This window comes from Macaca mulatta, chromosome 3 (assembly GCF_049350105.2).
Source record: "Macaca mulatta isolate MMU2019108-1 chromosome 3, T2T-MMU8v2.0, whole genome shotgun sequence".
In the NCBI taxonomy this organism is placed as follows: Eukaryota; Metazoa; Chordata; class Mammalia; order Primates; family Cercopithecidae; genus Macaca; species Macaca mulatta.
The window spans coordinates 194,482,573-194,504,860 of NC_133408.1; the positions used below are offsets into that span (position 1 = coordinate 194,482,573).

The window sequence follows — 22,288 nt, forward strand, 5'->3', positions numbered from 1 at the left end:
TTCCAGAAGTGCCCTCATGTGACACTGGGTCACAGTCAAATCACAAGCCTGGTGTGGTGGGCACCTGTAATGCCAGCTACTTGGGAGGTTGAGGCAGGAGGATTGCTTGAGTCCAGGAGTTTCAGTCCAGCCTGGACAATACAGTGAGACCGTCTGTAAACAAAACAAAACAAAAACATTTTTTTAAAAATGCCACCACAACTTTTGCTTTCATGCACAAAATTATTTAAAATATATAACCTTACCTTCAGGCTATGTGGGTAAGGTGTATGTGAAACAAATGAATTTCCCTTTTAGGCTTGGGTCCCATCCCCAAGATATCTTATTATGTATATGCAAATATCCCAAATCAAAAATATCTGAAATACTTTTGTCCCAAGCATTTCAGATAAAGGTTACTCAACCAGTAATAAAAACACTAAGTGCTTGCCTGAAGGAAAAACCCAGAATTTATCATCCATCCTTAAAATTTTTATGACATCCTTTGTAATCAGGAAACCTTTTAATACCTAATAATATATTTGATATATTCTGGTATACACTTTTCATTATGAAAAATAATTCTATGTTGGGAACATATCAGTGTAATAAATATGTTAGATCCAAAATACAGATCATGCCTTTTTATCGACCTGTGTGAAAGAACTTATTTATCCTTTTTTTTATTTTTCTTTTATTTATTTATTCATTTATTTTTTGAGATGGAGCCTCACTCTGTCACCCAGGCTGGAGTGCAGTGGCGTGGTCTTGGCTCACTGCAACTTCTGCCTCCTGGGTTCAAGCGATTCTCCCGCCTCAGCCTCCTAAGTAGCTGGGACTATAGGCGCGTGCCACCACATCTGGCTAATTTTGGTATTTTTAGTAGAGACAGGCTTTCACTGTGCTGACTAGGCTGGTCTTGAACTCCTGACCTTGTGATCCTCCTGCCTCGGCCTCCCAAAGTGCTGGGATTATAGGCGTGAGCCATCGTGCCTGGCCCTCCTTTTGTTTTTCTTGGTTAAACACAAACTAAGCATGTGATTTTATGTGAAAAGACCTGAAGTGGACCTCAACCAGGTGTTTTATTTTGTTAATTAAGAAAGCAATTCATAACGTTCAAAAGAACAAGCGTACCCTACTTCAGGTTCTGATGGTCAATAATGCAAACTGGGATTAAGAAATCTGCTATGTAAGGCCAGCATGGTGGCTCACCCCTATAATCCCAGCACTTTGGGAGGCCAAGGCAGGCAGATCACTGGAGGTCAGGAGTTCAACACCAGTCTGGCCAACATGGTGAAAGCCTGTCTCTACTGAAAATAAAAAAATTAGCTGGGCATGGTGGCATGCGCCTGTAATCCAGCTTCTTGGGAAGCTGAGGCAGGAGAATCACTTGAACCTGGGAAGCAGAGGTTGCAGAGAGCCGAGATCACACCACTGCACTCCAGCTTGGGCGGCAAAGTGAGACTCTAAATAAATAAATAAATCTGCTATTTAAAACCCCATCAACTAGTCAGAATTTGTAAAATACCACATGTGAACTGTGCAAGGTGGTCCACATAAGTGGATTTTATGGCAGCAGCATCAGGAAGGCCTGGAGGCAGTGTCACACAAAGAAAATGTACCTCAGAGTCTCCAATACTACTACTTGGCCAGTAATGAAAAATAAAAATGTTTATATTAGGTTAATTTCATGTGGATAAAGTATGTTCTGAGGCAGTCTAAAAAACTAGCATCCTGACATCATGAAGAGTAACCCATCTAGCAGAGGACGTAAAGATGGCAAGTCAATTTTTAAAAGACAAGTGGTAAACTCGTAGAAATTATCTTCCCAAAATGGCCATATGCAAAGTTATAGGAACAAAATATCATGTCGACAGTGCTGTATCTTATTCACAGTTAAATAAAATTCTTATTACTGGTTTTGTGACACTTCAAGGATGAGCCATTTTAGTGTGATAACTATCAGTTTATTAACCAGAAGCTTTGCATTTGTTTAATTTGAAGCATATCACTTCCAGATATGACACAGCATTAATATTTTTAGACTTCCCCCAAGTAAATTGAAAGAATGTTGATTTTGTTGGTGATTGGCCTTTGGAGAATTAAACAGCCTGCTTACTGCCAATCCTAGTTCAGTAAATATGGTAATATGTTTCTCATTTTCTGTTTTGCACAATTAGATAACCTAAGCCTAGGAAAAATAAAAAATTAGAAAAAAAACAAAAGAGTTGGGGATATTTAACTCAAATTGCACTTACTGGTGGACACTCGAGGCAGTTATTTAGATTATTTCCAACTGGCTTTTTAAAAATGTATTTCTGTATTGTATACAGCAGCCTCAGTCTTCATCTCTCCAGTTCAGCTAGCCATACATCCCTTAAAATTAGATCTTTTTAATGTTTAGTCAACCTTTAGTTTGGATTTATAGACAACATTTAACATGCTCATGACAGGGTCAGAATACTCAAGTTTCTAGCACAAACAGGCCATAGTTCAATTGCAGGAGAAACTGCGAACTCAAAAGAGCACTGCTTCTCTGTAGGAAAGATTCCATCGGTGGACCTACAGGGCACAGTTGCCACCAGTGTCATGTAGCTATTCAGTGTCAGAAAACTAGAAATCACAAGTTAAGAAAAAGTGTATATTACCCCAAATTGGATACCCAGAAGCAACCACTATTGAAATCCTTCTAGACATTGTCCCATATAAATATATTTCTTTCCCTAAAAAAAATTACACCCCATACTCTGCCACTTCAGAAAAATCAAGACTGCCTTTCCATGTCAATAAATATCTATATCGTTTAATGGATACATAATACTCCCTTATTTGAATGTACAATATTTTATTTAATTCTGTATTGTTGCACATTTGTTGTTTTGAATTTAACAATTACAGTACTCCAATGAAGCAATCATCTTAAAATATGAATACATGTATAAAGTATTATAATGTTCCATCCTTTAAGGTTAGAAACGATGTCCCATACCTGTCTCCCATCACTCTGAGGACAGTGCGGTAGCAGGATCAGTGATTCTCAACCATGGGCAATTTAGCCCCTATGGCACATTTGACAATGTCTGGGGACATTTTTGGTTGTCACAACTAGGGGGTAGGGGATAGGAAGCTGCTAAACATCATGCAACGCACAGGACCATCCTCCATGACAAAGGACCCGTGCAAAATGTCAATAGTGCCACTGTTGAGAAACCTGGATTAAGATCATGTTGTAACTACATTTCAGTGGAATAGACTTTGAAAGTTTCGACCGGGCACAGTGACTCACGCCTGTAATCCCAACACTTTGGGAGCCCGAGGCAGGTGGATCACTTGAGGTCAGGAGTTCGAGACCAGCCTGGCCAACATGGTGAAACCTCATCTCTTACTAAAAATACAAAAACTAGTTGGGCATGGTGGTGCGTGCCTGTAATCCCAGTTACTCGGGAGACGGAGGCACGAGAATGGCTTGAACCAGTGAGGTGGAGGTTGCATTGAATCAAGACTGCACCACTGCACTCCATCCTGGGTGACAGATCTAGACTCTGTCTCAAAAAAAAAAAAAAGCTTGCACATAACGCCTTGGTGGCTTGCTTCGGACAGCTTTCTTCCAAATGGGACTTGGCTTCTGTCATCATGGGGCTTTGCCAGCTGTACAGATGAGGACAAAGCACATAGAGAACCCTGCTGCAGGTTCTATGCCTGAGCTAGCAAGAGTGGCACACATTCCTCCAGCCATTTCCACTGGCCAGACCTGGTCTCCTGATACCTCCGTAAGCTGCAAAGGAGACTGCTGGTTGATGTGGTCTTCTTACACGTCTAAGAAAAGAAAATGACATCGATGGTATCTTGCCAATTTTTGCCATTTTTGGTTTTCAAAAAAATTCTTATATAAATTAAGATTAGAGAGTGTAATATAACACAAAATTCTCAAAGATAATTTCAAAAAAATACCCTTTAGCTACTCAACAGATATTTGTTGAATTTGAGGTTACTGGCTTTGTAACTGAATTTGGTTACATAGAGGATTAAGTGTATTATTTTTCCCTCCTGGCCAATGGCAAAACCCCATCTCTACTGAAAATACAAAAAAATTAGCCAGGCGTGGTGGTGCACACCTGGAATCCCAGCTACCCGGGAGACTGAGGCACAAGGATCGCTTGAACCCGGGAGGCAGAGGTTGCAGTGAGCTGAGATCACGTCAGCCTGGGCAACAGAGTGAGAGTCTGTCTCAAAAATAAACAACAACAAAAACAGCATTCTTTTTTAAAAAGCAAACACAAGGTAGTTCTCCGAGGTATGTGAGTGATGTGTTAGATATCTTCCATTTGTCCCACTCCCCATGTCAGATCTGTACTCCATCCTGCTCCACCTTTTTCTCCGCCCCTGGGTGCTGACCTGAGCAGATTATATAAGTAGGATCCCTTGCACATTGGCTTCTAGTTGAATTTGGTCAATGGGGAGTCCCAGCTGAAGGCTGGGAAGTGAGGGGAGGGAGGAAAGAGGTATTAGGGTGTTTATTTCCCAGGTTCCTCGTCAGCTTGCCTTGAGCTGGCAGAGGAGCCCGTTCTATACAACTCTCTCCTTCCAGGTCCTGGGAATCTTTCCTTCATCTCATCACTTGGACCTACGGGTGGTGAGGGCGCACCTGCTTCTCCCCCCAGCTCCCTTCACTCTCCATGCATCCCGCCTACACCTTTGTAAGTAGTCCCTTGATAAACCTTCTCAGATGATTGTAATTTGAGTGTGCTGCTCCCAGTGGTGACCCTGTTGTGATGGACAGGACAATCTTACAGGGACAATGAGAAATTCTTAAAATATTGTGTCTGCTCTCAAAAAACTGACAAATATTTGGATGCACAAACCTAACACTAGTGGGATTCTGTAGAAATGCAGCAGAGATTTAGAAAAGAGGTTCCCGTGTGCCAGAACAGCTGGGGGAAGACTCTTGGATAGAGTGGGCTGAGGGGAATAGTTCTTGAAGGGAGAGGAGAAGCCACTGAAAAGAGGTCAGAATACTGATACTGCCAAATAAAAGGGTACACATTTGGGATATTAAATAACTGATGATTTAAGGTAGAAATGGGGAATAATAAGAAATAATAGGCTGTGTCTAGCGTATGAAGATCTCGGGACCTCATCAGAGGAGGTTGTTGCATTTGACTTAGCATAGTTCTGGGGCTGTGAAAACAGAAAAGGAAATTGCTTACCAGCTATTTAAAGTTAAGTACTTGGTGACAAGCTGGCTATGGGATTGACTGTTTACTCATGTTGTGGGTAAACAAAAAGACATATTGAATCTTAACTCAGATTTTAACCCCTGGTACCTGTGAGGGTGACCTTATTTGGAAATGGGGTCTTTGCCCACATCATTAAGATGAGGTCCTACTGGATGAGGATAGGACCTAAATCCAGTCACTGGTGTTCATATAAGAAGAAGAAAATTTGAACACAGACACCCAGGAGAGTGCCAAGTGATGACCGCGTCAAGGGTTGGAATGATGTGTCTGGAAGCTGAGGAACACCAAGGTTGTGGCAGACACTAGAAGCTGGAAGAGGCCAGGACATCCCCTCCCCTAACGCCTTCAGAGGAAGCACGGCCTGGCCAGCACCTGGATCTTGGATTTCTGGCCTCCAGAACTGAGAGAATGAATGTCTATTGGTTAAGCTGCCAGTGCATGGCACTTTGTTACAGTAGTCCTAGCAAACTAACATTCAGCACATCTGAAGTATAGTCAAGAAGAAGCTAGAAATTAAGAAGTCGGACCATGTTTGGAATTGATTTAAGCCAAACAGTGTACTATGTGTGCCCTGCTAAAAATTATAATAATGAGAAACTGTTACAGCCTAAGAGTGACCCCAGGATTTGTAACTGACTTTGAGTGCCCAAGAACTGCATGATAAGTCTATTAAGATAAACTTATTTAAGTTCCTTGCTTTCATTTCTTTACATGTTTTCTCTTTTTTCCTATTAATATATACACAACCAGTGGACTTTTGATGCCCAGGTGGGTCTAGTGGTAAGCTTTCACTGCTAGGTTATGCTGTGGGAACTAACTCCCAAAGTTCAGTGGCCTAAACAAAGCTCACTTCTCACTCATGTGTTGGGCAGGCATGGCTCTGCTGCTCTTCTTTCTGGAACCTCTGCAGAAGGCATAGGCAGTTCTGGTGACCAAGGGGAAAGAAGAATGGCAGAACCATGCAATAGCTATAAAACTTCTCTTTGGAATTCATACACATTCCATTTGAGAGTCAGTCTCGTTGCCGAACCTGATGTCAATGTGGAGGTGAATCTGTTCCTCCCACAGGGAGTCACTCTAGGTCATGGCAGAGTGGGCAGGGGTATGTCATCCTCTTCCTGGGAATACAGCAAATAACTGAGGACAGCAGTGTGTTATACTAATGTTCCCTGTCAGTCACAAACGTGAACGTATGTCCCTTCTGTACTCCACATGCGTGTCTTTTGAGAAGAAATTGCAAAAATTCCACTCAATGATAGCATCAGGCCCAAAGTGCAGGCGCTCATGGGGGCCTCTACATCTACTCTCGATGTGTCTTCTCTCAGTCTAGTAACAGATGGACGCCCCTCTTCCCTGACACGCTGTGGAGCTGGGAACGATCACTCCGTTGAGAACAGGGAGAATGAATTCAGGCCGACCCAGTCGCTGGTCCAGAGCGCGACGGGCATCCCTGTGGGTGGATGTAGGGAGGGTTCCCCACCTCAACTGTCACTACCAGTTAAACTTCAGTAAATTACATTGCAGCTACACACAGCTTCCAAATCGAAGACTCTGCGCTCACAGGCACAAGAGTGAGGTTCGAGGAGTTGGCCTGTGAAGGTACTTGATCACTGCATGGTGAGAACCCATGGATGAAAGCTTTCCTTTCTTTGCCCCATTTTTTGAGACATTTCGCCAGGTTCCTCAGAAAGGGCCCCATTGATCTTGCACTGAGTCCCATTGGGTGGTCAGTTTGGTCACACATCCTACCCTCCCTGTTTCACCCCCTGCACCCGCACCCCTGCTCCCTGGGGTCACTTTCCCAGTTAAACAATTTGCACACAAGCCCTTGCCCAGGCCCTGCTCTGAGAGGGGCAATTTGGAGAACCCAAGCCAGAACCAAAGCAAGTGACAAGGCAAAGCCCGCAGTGAACAGGGCAAGAACTATAATCCTACAGGATAGCAACCCATGGTGGGGAACCATACACAACAAGCAACTGCCGTGGAAAAGTGGTGGTGTGACTCTTGTTTCTTTTGTTTGTTTGGGTTTTGGTTGTGGCTAACGACAAGGTTCACAGTCCTCAGAGCATCTTAAGAGTTAGGATAATGCCATGGTTTCTAGTATGTAACAGTGGATTTTCACTATTCAGAACTGCTTAATTTGCCCGGCAAGTAATTCCCTCCAGTTTTCCAGAGAGTATTAATACGTTCACCAATTGCTGGTTCTTTAAAGTTAATGATTCTTTACACTGTGTTATCTACATTTGTCTGGGGCAGCTAAATTACTCCCAGGAACTTTGCACACACAGCTGAGCACAAGCTTAAGTGGCATTATTAGGCGGCGTCTAGAAGCTGAACTTGTTCAGATTCCATGAACCAGCAGGGAGACAGCCCAGCGTGGGACTCATACCTGCATTTTCTCAGAAAGAGGTGTGTATACACAGAGGAGCTGCTGCTTTTACAAAACAGTTGATTTAGACCTAACCTTTGTAGGTCTAGCGTAGAGATGGACAAGTCCTAGGACTAAAACAAAAGTACAAATCTAGGAAATAACAAAATATTTTCTAAGTCAGGAGTGGCCAGCCTGTAGAGTGATTGAAGACTTCTGTTGTTTCATTTATTGCCTTTGAAGCATGTGAAAATAAAACTGTTGTCACGAATTGTGTTGGTCATTTGATTAAAAACACCCAGCAGCATTAACATGCCAACTGAGCACAGTTGTTTACAGCAATTAAAATCTGAATGAATTAAGGATTCAAGTTTTGGAGAAGAAATTGTGCCCCATCCGCTTCTACTAGTGCTTTCTAACACCTCGATTAGATGGGCTACACTTAATTCCTGTGGGAGTTCATCGGTCCCAGGTGTAGGAAATACATTCTGAAGAAAGAGAGTCCTGACATTTGGGAGATTCCCTACCAATTGGGCTACTTACTCACTTTCCTGTCAGCAAGACCGAGTGTCTATTGAAGATATTCTCTGCTGGCAAATGCTTTACAGCGCTGGCTTTTGGGAATCCATATTCGCTCACCCACTCCCACCCCGCAGAGTGCCCCATGTGCTTGTCAGTTGCATGGAGCCTGAGAACAATGTAAAAAAATATTCCTGGCAGGATATCAGCTTAGATATTTTCAAGCTTAGAGAAATCATTTTTTCACACCTGTAATCCTAGCACTTTGGGAGGCCGAGGCAGGTGGGTAGCTTGAGGTCAGGAGTTCGAGACCAGCCTGGCCAACATGGCGAAACCCTGTCTCTACTAAAAATACAAAAATTAGCCAGTTATGGTGGTGAGTGCCTGTAATCCCAGCTACTTGGGAGGCTGAGGCACAATAATCACTTAAACCCAAGAGGTGGAGGTGGCAGTGAACTGAGAGCATGCCACTGCACTTCAGCCTGGGCAGCAGAGCGAGACTCCATCTTAATAAGAAAAAAAGAAAAAAGGAAAAGAAAAAGAAAAAGAAAAAGTATTTGTAATGGCACCAAGCAACACAACCTTATTCTTTATTTGGTTGTTGCTCTGAGACATTTCCCAGAGGTTAGGAATTTATATCCAAAAATAATGTTGACAGGCATGACAGTTTGGGGTTGAACAGAGAGTTGGGCTTGTTTGCAAAGTATCTCTTTAATTTTATCTCAGACATTTCACCATTCACCATCTAATTAATGAAAATCTAAGCCAAGATCTGGTTCTGTATCATACCACCCTGAAAAGATTTTAACAGCTTCTTCAACTCTAACTGCCTGATCTGTCGCTCCTGTTTAACTTTGTGTCCGTCTCCAAGATAACGGGAGTCAATCTCACCTCTTTCAGAGACTACACTGAGGTTGAGAAGGTGAGGCCCAATGAATTCAAGTGACTTTCTCATTGTCACAGTTACTGGCAGAGTTTGGGTTATACTCTCCTTTTTAGACTTATTCTAATTCATTCTTTAAAAACATTGAAAGGAAAGAGTTTAATTTCATATACAATAGAAATAGAAAAGAGGTAAACTCTCTAAAAGTAATAGTTATATATGGAGAAATCTAACTTTATTAAGGTTGAACAGAGTATACAGATTTATATGTTTTGTAGCTAATATATATTTCTCTTTTGGAATTGGTTGAAGTGGAAGAGACAATTTTATGTTTAATGTCTCGTGTCAGTTTTAATTTTCTGATTTAATTAGTTTCCTAATTAGAAGGGGTTAAATTAATTAACCTTATTATTTACTATATATTTAATGATTTCTCCTCTATGGGGAGTTACTTAATTTTCAATAATTGGAAAGCTTCTGACGAGAGGGAATATTGCCAAGTCTTACACTTATTGTTTTATGATCAGTGGCAGGAATAAGACAGATTAAGGGGAATTTTAGGTGAGATATCAGATACTTGCAAAGGTATTTCTCACTTGTTTTGAACCACGATGTATGTAAAAACTTGACTTGAGACTCCATAATTTCTGTCCAATTTGAACTCAATGGATATGTCCTTTGTTTAAGGATAAAATACATCCTAGAATATAGACTTCTATAAGAAATAGCCCTGTCACATGATCTCTGTTATAGACAATAAAATAATCATGACGCATCAAATAATACTAAATTATAATGAAAAGGAGAGTTTCTGAAACTATCATCTGGTATATATGGCATAATAAAATATTTAGATTTTCCTCAGACTTGTCAGTGGACTAAACCGATGACATTTTTTGGGAAGACATAATAGATTGATAAGCCTAACAGCTATATGGCTTGAGGAAATCAATAAGTCATATTATTCCATGTTTATAAATATAAACAATTTGTGGATAACTATGTTTTCATGTAGCAATGTGTTTTCAGAGAGCAAAAATGAGGCTGCATCTACAAAATGGCTGATTTTGCCTTCTCCTCCCACTTTAGAAGGGCCTCTGCACGGAGATTTGAGCAGCCAGGCCTCTGCAGGCAGACGCGGACAGAGATAGGACACTGTTGCCCATTTTTCCCTGTCTCTGCATTGCCCCTTATCCACAGCAGCACTACCTGGGAGAGGCCCTGATCCATCAAGAAGTTACGTGAGTAAAGCTTGGGTACTGGTATAGTTAAAAACACAAGCCCAGTGCTTGTAGACCAGTAAGGTGATCTGATGATAGGAAATCCACTGTAGTTGAACAAACCTGTACTGAGCACGTAGGTGCATTGCATGCAGGCTTTGTGTTGCAGTCAAGGCCCGTCCATAGAATGACTGAGTTCCAGCCTGTAAGCAGTGTATCAAATGCCAACATAAGTTGTGTAGGGTAATGGAATTCGAAGTGTGGGATGCGACGGAGACAGGGATGTTTCGGGAGGTCGTTTTAGAGGAGGGGTCTTGAGAGACTTTCGAAGATCAACAGGAAGAGGAGGATGCCTGTTCCCTTTGGAAGGCAAGCCTGAGCAGAGGCCTGGGCTTGGGAGTGAGCATGGTGGGGTGGCAGGACTAGCAGTCAGCTCCTGCCTGGAGGAAGATGTCGCAGAATGGAGTGCAGGAGACACGTACAAAGAAGCAGGTTGGACACCTTCAGGAAAAAGCTTTATATGAGGAAATGACTGTCCATATTTGTCATAGATTAGAATCCTACTATTTTAAATTCCTATCAAAAAATTTTACAGGCTCAAGTTGAGACAGTAAAAACTGGTATTCCATTTGATTCCATTTGGAAAATATCTGCTCCTATTCTGTTTATTTTATTTTATTTTTTATTTTATTGAGACAAGGTCTCACTCTGTCGCTCAGGGTGGAGTGCAGTGCTGCAATCTCGACTCACTGCAATCTCTACCTCCTGGGTTCAAGCAATTCTCCTGCCTCAGCCTCCCAAGTAGCTGAGAGTATAGACGCGTGCCACCACGCCTGGCTAATTTTTGTATTTTTAGTAGAGACAGGGTTTCACCATGTTGGCCAGGCTGGTCTCAAACTCCTGACCTCAAGTGATCTGCCAGCCTCAGCCTCCCAAAATGTTGGGATTACAGGCATGAGCCACCGTACCTGGCCTTCCCCTATTCAGTGTATAATAGCAGGCAAAGTAGTGCTGCTAGTTCCACAATATCCAAAAAAGTACTAGCTAGACAATGCTGACTCACTGCTTTGGTTCTAAAACGTCCCATAGTTTCCCACCACTTGTAGACTGAAGTTCAATCACCTTAGCCTGCCTTTCAGAGAACTCTCTAAGCTGTCGCTTTACATCATACACCCCCACTTTTGTACGCCATAGCCCGAGCACACCAGGCCCATGTCCTCCCACTCTCAGCAGAATAGATTACAGTACTTGACTCTCCAAACACATCCAGAACTTTCCCACCACAGCCATGGCTGTGTTCCATCACCAGCAACCCTCTGCACACATGCACCTGTGCAAATCGCACCTGCTCTTCTATGGCCAACCTTAGATGTCCCATTTCATGAAATATCTCTGATGCCTTGAGAAAGAATTTCTTTGGTCTCTTTGACTTGTGATTTACATACATATAAATAAATTATGTAACTGGCAGCTCTTTGGCTTCGATCAAGGATGACTAACTCAACAACATGTGACAGAGTTCATCCCACCCAACATAATGGCTGATGTGGTGCTGCTATGAACCATTTTCAGGGCGAGGAGTACAAACAAGGCTGGAGGGAGCCTCAAACGTGAGAGCTTGCCTTCATCCCAATACTTATATTTAAAGTATCAAAAAGACTGTATTCTAAAATACTTTGCCATCTCATCACCACCACCACCCCACTCCCAACCCGTCCAGTACTAAAACAAGTTTTTGATTTTAAGACAGGGTCTTGCTGTGTTGCCCAGGCTGAAAGTGCAGTGGCGCAATCACAGCTCACTGCAGCCTCGACTTCACAGGGCCCAAGCGACCTTCCCACCTCAGCCTCCCAAGTAGATGAGACCACAGGCACACACCACCGGCTACTTTTACAATTTTGTGTAGAAATGGGGTCTCAGGCTGGCTACGGTGGCTCATGCCTGTAATCCTAGCACACTGGGAGGCTGAGGCTGGCAGATCACTTGAGGTCAGGAGTTTGAGACCAGCCTGGCCAACATAGTGAAACTCTGTCTCTACTAAAAATACAAAAATTAGCCAGGCGTGGTGGCAGGTGCCTGTAATCCCGGCTACTCCAGGAGGCTGAGGCAGGAGAATCGCTTGAACCTGGGAAGCAAGGGTTACAGTGAGACAGGATGGTGCCGCTACACTCTAGTCTGGGTGACAGAGCAAGACTCCATCTCAAAACAAAGCAAACAAATAAAAAAGGAAGTTGGGTCCACTGTTTTGCCCAGGCTGGTCTCGAACTCCTGAGCTCAAGCCATCCTCCCGCCTTGACCTCCCAAAGTGCTAGGATATCAGGCGTAAGCCACCGCACCTGGCCTAAAACAAGTTTTACTTTCCCTTAACTCATATCCCTTCCATATTTAGTATGAGGCCTGATATCAAGGCCTGGATGATGAGTAAATATTTTAAGGAGTGGATGGATGCGTTTTGAATGAATTAACATCACTGCCAGGGATTTTTCACCTTTTAGGACGTCTTTAAAGATAATCATCATAATACAGATTTAAAGCTTATTCTAATAAGGTTTCCTTGTTCTATTTCATTATACTTTACAGCTGGAGACACATGTTTGGGAAGGTTAGATCAGGGGTCAGCAAACATTTTTCTGTAAAGGCCCAGATAGAAAACATTTTAGGCATTGTGGTTTATACAATCTCTCTTGTGACTTCTCGACTCTGCTGTTGCACTGTGAAAGCAGCCACAGACGCTCTGTGTAAAAATGAGCAAGACTGTGTTCCAATAAAACTTTATGTACAAAACCAGGCAGCAGGCCAGAGTTAGCCTTTGGGCCTTGGTTTGCTGACCCTGTATTGGGTTTTCCAAGGTCACACACTAGCAAGTGGAAGAAACAAAGAAAGACTAAAACCCAACAGGTGTTCACTAACTAATGAGCCTCTTGACCCCCGTACAGCACTCTCCCTGCTTCACTGTGATAACTGTGTGGTCTCAGGAGGTCTGTCTGAATGCTTGACCATCAGGAAAACAAGGGAATTAGGGCTAATTAATTAGTCAAGACTTTGAAATCCACTGAGAAATGGGGCCTCATATTAAGTGCAAACTATCATCCTAAGTAATATATTTGTGGCACTTTCATTAAATTTTCTCTCAAATCTTGAAAAATAAGTATCTCCTAGCTGCCAAGATTTTCATCTTAGTATAATTATGAAGCCTCCCCAAATAATCATTTTCCAGTTTGCGATACTCAGTGGGGTACAATGCCAGCTGCGGAGACTGGACGGAGCTGTTTAATTTGAGACTTATTAGCACAGCACAGGTGAAAATGAAGAAAGTCTTAGTGAAATGTGCTCATCGTATGTTAAATATGAATGCTTATTGTTTAGTGAAGCTCACGGAATAAAAGAAAAGCACCAATCTAAAAGGAGTTCATTCAGTGTCTCTAGCAAGATAAATATAGGAATTTTAGGGACTTTTTCACAGGTATTAATAGAAACCATTTATTAGGAAAAAAGCAGATATTTCAACATGTTATAATAATTTTTTGGGGGGAAGTTCTTTTTTTTTTTTTTTTTGAGACTGAGTATCACTCTGTTGCCCAGGCTGGAGTGCAGTGGCATGATCTCAGCTCACTGCAACCTCCACCTCCCAGGTTCAAGCGATTCTCGTGCCTCAACATCCCAAGTAGCTGGGGCTACAGGCGTCCACCACCATGCCCGGCTAATTTTTGTGTTTTTAGTAGAGATGGGGTTTCACCATGTTGTCCAGGCTGGTCTCGAATTCCTGACCTCAGGTGATCCACCCGCCTCAGCCTCCCAAAGTGCAGGGATTACAGGTGTGAGCCACCGCGCTGGGCCAGTTTTGGTTTTTTGAGACAGTCTCACTCTGTCACCCAGGCTACAGTTCAGTGGCATGATCATGGCTCACTGCAGCCTCAACATCCCGGGCTCAGGTGATCCTCCCACCTCAGCCTCCCAAGTAGCTGGGACTACAGGTGCTTGCCACCATGCCCAGCTAGTTTTTTGTATTTTTTTTTAGAGATGGGGTTTCACCATGTTGCCCAGCTGGTCTGAAACTCTGGGGCTCAAGCAATCCATCCACCTTGGCCTCCCAAAGTACTGGGATTATGGGCGTGAGCCACCATGCCTGGCCTATTTTAACCATTTTAATGAACAACATATTCACCAAAGAAAAAATGGTCACAAAATGAGGTGTGTGGCTCCTTAAATGAATTAATATACATTTTTAAAAGTCTTTTTACATCAATAAGTATTTGAGCTTTAAGCTTAGAGCAAATTTAGAAACTGCAAATCTAAAAGGGCGTCTGTGAGTCACTTCTTGCTATGAACTTTCTATTCCCAGTTAATTCTCAAGACAAATTTTCAAAGATGTTATAAGCCCAACCATATAGAAATTCTAACACTGTGCTACATTTCATTAATAGGGTTCACAAGTAATTCTCTCCTCGGTGGTAAATTGGTTCATTTTTTTTCATTTAAAATCATACTACTTCTTAGAAAGACAAAGACCATAGTAAGAATATTATTAGTCGGCTGGGTGCGGTAGCTCACGCCTGTAATCCCAGCAGTTTGAGGGGCCGAGCGAGCAGATCACTTGAGGCCAGGAGTTCGAGACCAGCCTGGCCAACATGATGAAACCCCGTCTCTACTAAAAATACAAAAATTAGCCGGGTGTGGTGGCAGGCACCTGTAATCCCAGCTACTCCGGAGGCTGAGGCAGGAGAATTGCTTGAACCCAGGAGGCGGAGGTTGCAGTGAGCTGAGATTGCGCCATTGCACTTCAGCCTGGGTGACAGAGCGAGACTCTATCTTAAAAAAAAAAAAAAAAAAAGGAACATTATTAGTCAAGAGTATGGAGGGGAAAGGATGAATCAAAAAGAAGCTCGCAGGAAAGAAGCACGCAGGCCAGGCCCGGTGGCTCATGCCTGTAATCCCAGCACTTTGGAAGGCCGAGGCGGGCAGATCACCTGAGATCGGGAGTTCAAGACCAGCCTGACCAACATGGAGAAACTCTGTCTCTACTAAAAATACAAAATTAGCCCAGCGTAGTGGCGCATGCCTGTAATCCCAGCTACTGGGGAGGCAGAAGTAGGAGAATCCCTTGAACCCGGGAGGCGGAGGTTGTGGTGGTGAGCCGAGATTGCACCATGGCACTCCAGCCTGGGCAACAAGAGTGAAACTCTGTCTTAAATAAATAAATAAATAAGTGCATTGATTGGGTAGGCTGGACTTTCTGCTATTTCCACTGGCATATAAGAAGCCCTCATCGGGTGCCTGCCAGGAATACTGGTGTGTTGTCTTGCTCCTGTTACTCACGCTGGCGTAGAGGACAGCATCTGCACCATAGTTGTGGAGGGAAAGGAAAATAAAACTACGAAAAGCAAAGATAAAAAACAGTTACTTTTACAACGCTTTGTCCAGGCAGCATTCCGGTGATTCAGTGAGGATTTAACAGAGTCTTGAATAATTTTGGTACCTTTCTAAGTGAGAGAATTTACTTAATCCATTTACCTATATGAGGCAGCTATGTGAACTTTAGAAGTATTTAAAAAATCAGGGGAATATGCAGATAGTGTTGAATTGAGTTGAACGTTCCATTCCTGCAAAAATGTTCAATGTATTGGATATGTGTTGAAGGGGAGGAAAATTATCTCCCCTTCTCCCTTTCTAAGTTTTCAGCTGGGCTCCTGTAGCTAAAGACAGACTGACGAGAGGAAAGTATACACATTTGAAAAGTCTTACATGACACAGGGGACTTCATAAGGAAATGACCCAAAGAAGTGGTGAAATCTGAGCATTTTTATGCTAGATTTGATGAAGAGCAACAGAGGGGAGAAGTGAGAGGACAGAGGGTCTGAGCTGAGCACAGGGAGCTTGGCAGTAAAAGCACTCTTTTCCCCGGAGTCTAGCGGAAAAGAGGAGCTTTTCTCTTTTCCTGAGGAGCTAATGACCTTCTTCAGGGGAGAAGAGGGAAGGTCAGACTCCTTCCTGCCATTTCTCTAATGCCTGCAGCTTGAAATATTCACTGTGCCCTATTTTGGGGCAGCGGGTCCTGAACACCACTGTAGAGAAACATCATAAAAACTGGAACTAGGGCCGGGCACGGTGGCTCATGCCCTTTGGGAGGCCGAGGTGGGTGGATCACTTGAGGTGAGGAGCTCGAGACCAACCTGACCAACATGGTGAAACCATGTCTCTACTAAAAACACAAAAAAATCAGCCAGGCATGGAGGTGCACACCGCGGTCCCAGCTACTCGGGTATCGGAGGCAAGAGAATCATTTGAACCCAGGAAGCAGAGGTTGCACTGAGCCAAGATCATGCCACTGCACAACAGCCTGGGTGACAGAGCGAGACTCTGTCTCAGAAAAAAAAAAAAAAAAAAAAAAAAGAAACACTGGAATTTTATGTCTTATTTTAGGTTTTATAATTTCTGTATCTCATTCCATTTATCCGTGACACACTCAGTAGAATCAGAGAAAGAAGTGTTACTTATTCTTTTTAGTGCTAGTATTTAAAAAAGATGCATCAGCGTTTAGCATGCTTGAGCCTCAGTACCCCAGTGCTTGCCAGTTTGCTATCCTGTGATATTCTGGGCAGTCCCTCTTAGGCTCTATCATAAGAATAGTTACTTATATGCTCAGTCAGATCGTTTCAGGTATAAGATTATTAATCCCAGCCTTTTTAATGCTAAAGGAAGATTCCAAACGGCAAACGAAAACAGGAAACTTTGCAGGGACTTGAGCTGCTTGAAGCCAAGACCATCCTTTTTTTCTCCCTATCTCTACACTTGCTTCCCAGTTTTTTCCTTGGCTTTTTTTCTTTTCTTTTTCTTTTCTTTTTTTTTTTTTTTTTTTTTGAGACAGAGTCTCACTGTGTTGCCCAGGCTGGAGTGCAGTGGCATGATCTCGGCTCACTGCAACCTCCACCTCCTGGGTTCAAGCGATTCTCCTGCCTCAGCCTCCCTGAGTAGCTGAGATTACAGGTGCCCGCCACCACGCCCAGCTAATTTTTTGCATTTTTAGTAGAGACGGGGTTTCACCATGTTGGCCATGGCTGGTCTCGAACTCCTGACCTCAGGTGATCCGCCTGCCTCGGCCTCCCAAGTGCTGGGATTACAAGCGTGAGCCACTGTGCCCGGCCTTGGCTTTCTTTTTTCGAATCCTCTCTTCTACCTTGCTTGACTCAATATTCTTCTTCCTTCTCATTTCCTTTGTGATAAGATGGGAGACATGCAGACATTTTAGCTGGTAAAGCAAAACATGCTAAAGGAAGTTAAATTAGGAGAATTTGATGTGAATACGTGACTGTTTTCACCCTGCATCTTGCAATAATAATTTGGCTGATAATAATTAAGCATTTTGTTAGGATATTCACTCTTACTAGCAAAAAAAAAAAAAAAATGCTTCTCTACACTGCCCCTCCTGTGCCTTGATGGGCCACTATTGCCACTATGAGCTTACATCAATTTCCCAGACCTGTTTTTCTTGAATTCCCTCCAATAATAATAATCTTAGGCTGCCTTGGAGCTCACTTGCCTAATCCTTCTTCCTACAACTCCGGGGGCTTCTTACTGCTGTTACCGGAAGGGGGTCCTGAATCAAACCCCAAGAGAGGGTTATTGGATCTCATGCAAGAAAGAATTCAGGACGAGTCCATAAAGTGAAAGTATATTTATTAAGAAAGTAAAGGAATGAAGAATGGCTACTCCATAGGCAGAGCAGCCCTGAGGGCTGCTGGTTGCCCATTTTTAGGGTTATTTCTTGATGATAAGCTAAACAAGGGGTGAATTATTCATGGTTCCCCTTTTTAGACCATATAGGGTAACTTCTCGACTATGTCATGGCATTTGCAAACTGTCATGGTGCTAACGGGAGTGTAGCAGTGAGGATGACCAGAGATCACTCTTGTGGCCATCTTGCATTGGGTGGGTTTTAGCCAGCTTCTTTATTGCAACTCGTTTTATCAGCAAGATCTTTATGACCTGTGTCTTGTGGCGACCTCCTATCTCATCCTGTGACTTAGAAGGTCTTAACCATCTGGGAATGCAGCCCAGTAGGTCTCAGCCTCATTTTACCCAGTCTCTATTCAAAATGGAGTTGCTCTGGTTCCAACACCTCTGACACTACTCCTATGCCCTGTAATTGAAGCCAGTAGAAAACTACAACCTATAACTAGTCCAGGTGCTTGCTCTGGGCAAAGGAAATACCGACTGTGTAACAGAAGAAAGTAGTTATAAAAACCAATTAGGGGCTGGGCGCGATGGCTCGAATCTGTAATCCCACCACTTGGGGAGGCAGAGGAGGGTGGATCACTTGAGGTCAGGTGTTCGAGACAAACCTGGCCAACATGGTGAAACCCTGATCTACTAAAAATACAAAAATTAGCCGGATGTAGCAGCACGTGCCTGTACTGCCAGCTACTCGGGAGGTTGAGCAGGAGAATTGTTTGAACCTGAGAGGTGAAGGTTGCAGTGAGCCGAGATCGCGCCACTGCACTCCAGCCTGGGCGACAGAGTGAAACCCTGTCTCAAAATGTAAATAAATTAATAAATTCCAATTATGACCACATGACTAGTTGCAGAAACAAAGGCTGTCATAGCTATGGGTGTTTCTTCCTTATTTCACTATGAATATATATATGTTGGTATAGCCAACATTTTCTTCCTCTCTCATCTTCCATCCTCCTCTAATCTGACATGAGGTGTGTAAAGTAATGAACTTCATATCTCAGTGTCTGGCTTACAGGATGCCAAAGGGGAATGCAACTCAATTAGAAGTGGAAGCAGCAGCATCTAACTTTGAAGAAAGGGTCTTTCTACCCAGTTTTGGGGGAGAGAATCAGCATGTTTTTAGTTGTATGAAGGATAATTGCTTTATGATAGGTGGCAGAAGCATGGTTTTGCTACCATCTATATTTGGAAGTTAAGCATGGCTGAAAGTGATGGCTTTGTATGCCAAGTCAACAAAGGGAGGATGGTGCTGGAATTGTATTGTGTCCATTTAGCCAAGTAGGAGCTACGTTTCCCCGAGTTCCCTTCTCTGCGTGGTTTAGGGTTAGCATGGGCCACAGAGACATTTGTTGAAGATTTGGAAGGCAGAAGTGGAGCAGCAGCCATTCTCTTTTCACGTTCTGGAGGCTGGCACGGAGACCCCAGGCGCCGCCCCGACACACACATGTTGTTGCTTTTCTGTGGCTCCCGGGCCTGGGCTGAGCAGCAGCTGGGCCCACAGCTCTTCCTGCTCCTGTGGGATCCTCCTGAAGCTTTTCCACCTCCTGGGCCAGGTGAGTGTTTAAGTCCTGCAGTTTCACCATTGGGCCGCCCCTGCCCCGAAGCAGGAGTACTGGAGGCAGTGAGAGCCTGATGAGTGTTCCAGCCCAGACCCTCTTGGCTTCCTCCGCTTCACTCTTATCTTTCCTTCCTGCTGCCCACCCTGAAGACTTCGGGTGCCAGTCCCAGACAGACTCAACAGCCTCACTCAGATGGTTTAATCAGCTGCATAAGGCTCCGTTTCCAAAATACATTCTTGGTATATCGCCTCAGTGCCCTGCTTCTCTAATTGAGCTTGGATTCAGGGCCTGTGACACAAATTCACTCACATCTGCAACTTCCCTCCTGGCTTCCCTCCGGGTGCAATAGGGAAACTGCACTTCTAACTTTAGAGCTTTACATCTTCCCCCATCTGCCTGTATCCTCAGGAGCCTGTCACTCATTCCTTCTCCCTTACATATACCACACTTCTTAATAGAATCCCCCAAAAAGCTTTTAAATAAGCTACTGCTTTTAAACATCCCCACTTTATACATTCCAGATTTCCCCTCCACTCCAAATCTCCTTCGAATTTCTCTCTCTTTCTTCATAGTCATATTTCTCAAAAGCATTGTTTATATTTACTGTTTCCATTTTCTCACTCCCAACTCTTCAATCCATGCTAATCTGACTTCCGTTGATCCACTAACACAGTTCTCAGGGGCACAGGGACCTCCATATTATTAAATCCACAGACAACATCGGCCTTTGTCCTACTGGTCCCTCAGCAGCCAATGGTACTGTTGACCTTGCTGGTTTTTTTCAAACACTCTCCTTCTGTGGCTTCCTGGACAGGACCCTCTCCTGGCCATCTCTCTGGCCACACCTCCTCTGTGATCTTTGCAGATATTTCATTCCCTATGCAGCTCAGCAAAGGTTCAGTTCTTATTTTGTATTCTCTCCAAAACTGTCTACTATGCTGCAGTATCAGTTACTACCTGTTTGTATCCCCTTAAATTTCATATGTTGAAATCTTTTTTTTTGAGACAGAATCTCTCTCTGTTGCCCAGGCTGGAGTGCAGTAGTACAATCTCGGCTCACTGCAACCTCCGCCTCCTGAGTTCAAGCGACTCTCCTGCCTCAGCCTCCTGAGTAGCTGGTACTACAGGCGTGCGCCACCATGCCTGGCTAGTTTTTTTTATATTTTTAGTAGAGACGTGGTTTCACCATATTGGCCGGGCTGGTCTCGAGCTCCTGACCTTGTGATCCACTGGCCTTGGCCTCCCAAGGTGCTGGGATTACAGGTGTGAGGCACCACGCCTGGCCCATATGTTGAAATCTTAACCACCCAAAGTGATGGTAGTAGAAGGTAGGGTCTTTGGGAGATGACTAAGTCATGAAGGTGGAGCCCTTCCGAGTGAAATTGTGCCCTTCTAAAAGACACAAGAGCGCTCTCTTGCCCTATTTCTCACGTGAGGGTAGAGTGAGAAGCTGGCCCTCTATGAATCAGGAAGCAGCCCTCACCGGCTGCCAAATCTGCTGGCACCTTGATCTTGGACTTCCCCGCCTCTAGAACTGTGAGAAATAAATGTTTACTGTGTAAGCCACCCAGTCTATGGAATTTTTGTGATAGCAGAGCCCAGATGGAATAAGACACCACCCATACACACACAACTCTCAAAAGTACATGTCCAGCTCAAACATCTTTCTGAGCTGTAGTCCTATTCCACTTGATATTTAACATCTCCTCTTGCTCAAAAGCACTGTAAACTTAATATGCCCCAAACTGAACTTAATTTTTACGCTAAAGCTTGCTATTTTCTAGTATTTTTTGTATCTATGAAAGGAGCCCTCCATCCAGTTATGCAGGCCAGAAACTTAGACCTTGACGCCTCTACCTCTCCCACCCACCCTGGACTCTATACCATCTGTTCCTAATGATTTTGCCCTAAATATCTCTTGGGTGGTCTACAACCCATCTCTGTCTGTCCATGCGCTCATAGTCCAAACTCTTATCATCACTGTGAGCCTGGACTATGACAGTGACCTCCTAGCCGTTCCACCTGGCTAGGTGAGGTAACCTCACTCTCACCTTCCAATACATTTTCCACGCAGAGCCAGACCACATTTTTTTTTTTTTTTTTTTTTTTGAGACTGATTTTCGCTCTTGTCACCCAAGTTGGAGTGCAATGGCATAATCTCAGTGCACTGCAACCTCTGCCTCTCAGGTTCAGGCAATTCTCCTGCCTCAGCCTCCCGAGTAGCTGGGACTACAAACATACACCACTATGCTCAGCTTATTTGTTTGTATTTTTTGTAGAGATGGGGTCTCAACCTCCTCGACAGGAGACTGGTCTCGACCTCCTGACCTCAGGTGATCTGCCTGCCTCGGCCTCCTAAAGTCCTGGGATTGCAGACATGAGCCGCTGTGCCTGGCCCACCAGACCATATTTTTAAAATACAGATCTCATCATGTTGCCCCTGCTTTAAACTGTTTCAGTGATGTCCTCTATTCTGTGGCCCAAAGGCTATGAGTGAACCGGTCCTTATAGACTGCACCAGCCACATCTCCTACCCACTGTCTCTGTTATTTCTTTCACTCTAGTCGTATTACACTCCTTGTCATTCCAAATACCTCCTGTGCTACTTCCCATGCCAGAACATGCTTTCTCACATCCCCAGATGCTCCTCCCTCCCCTTTTCACATGACTAGTTAATTCTAGTCGTCTTTCAGAATGGGCACGGTGGCTCACACCTGTAATCCTGGCACTTTGGGAGGCTGAGGCGGGTGGATCCCCTGAGGTCAGGAGTCCGAGACTAGCCTGGCCAACAT

General features: G+C 43.8%; 1 protein-coding gene across 1 annotated transcript in view; it reads left to right on the forward strand.

The window, feature by feature from the left end:
- HTR5A (5-hydroxytryptamine receptor 5A) overlaps nt 1-22,288 on the forward strand; it is an 86,890-nt gene that overhangs the window by 1,558 nt on the left and 63,044 nt on the right. Inside the window, exon 2 of the mRNA XM_077995212.1 lies at nt 4,568-4,676. The gene's annotated coding sequence lies outside the window, so the exon portion shown is untranslated. The remainder of the gene's footprint in view (nt 1-4,567; nt 4,677-22,288) is intronic.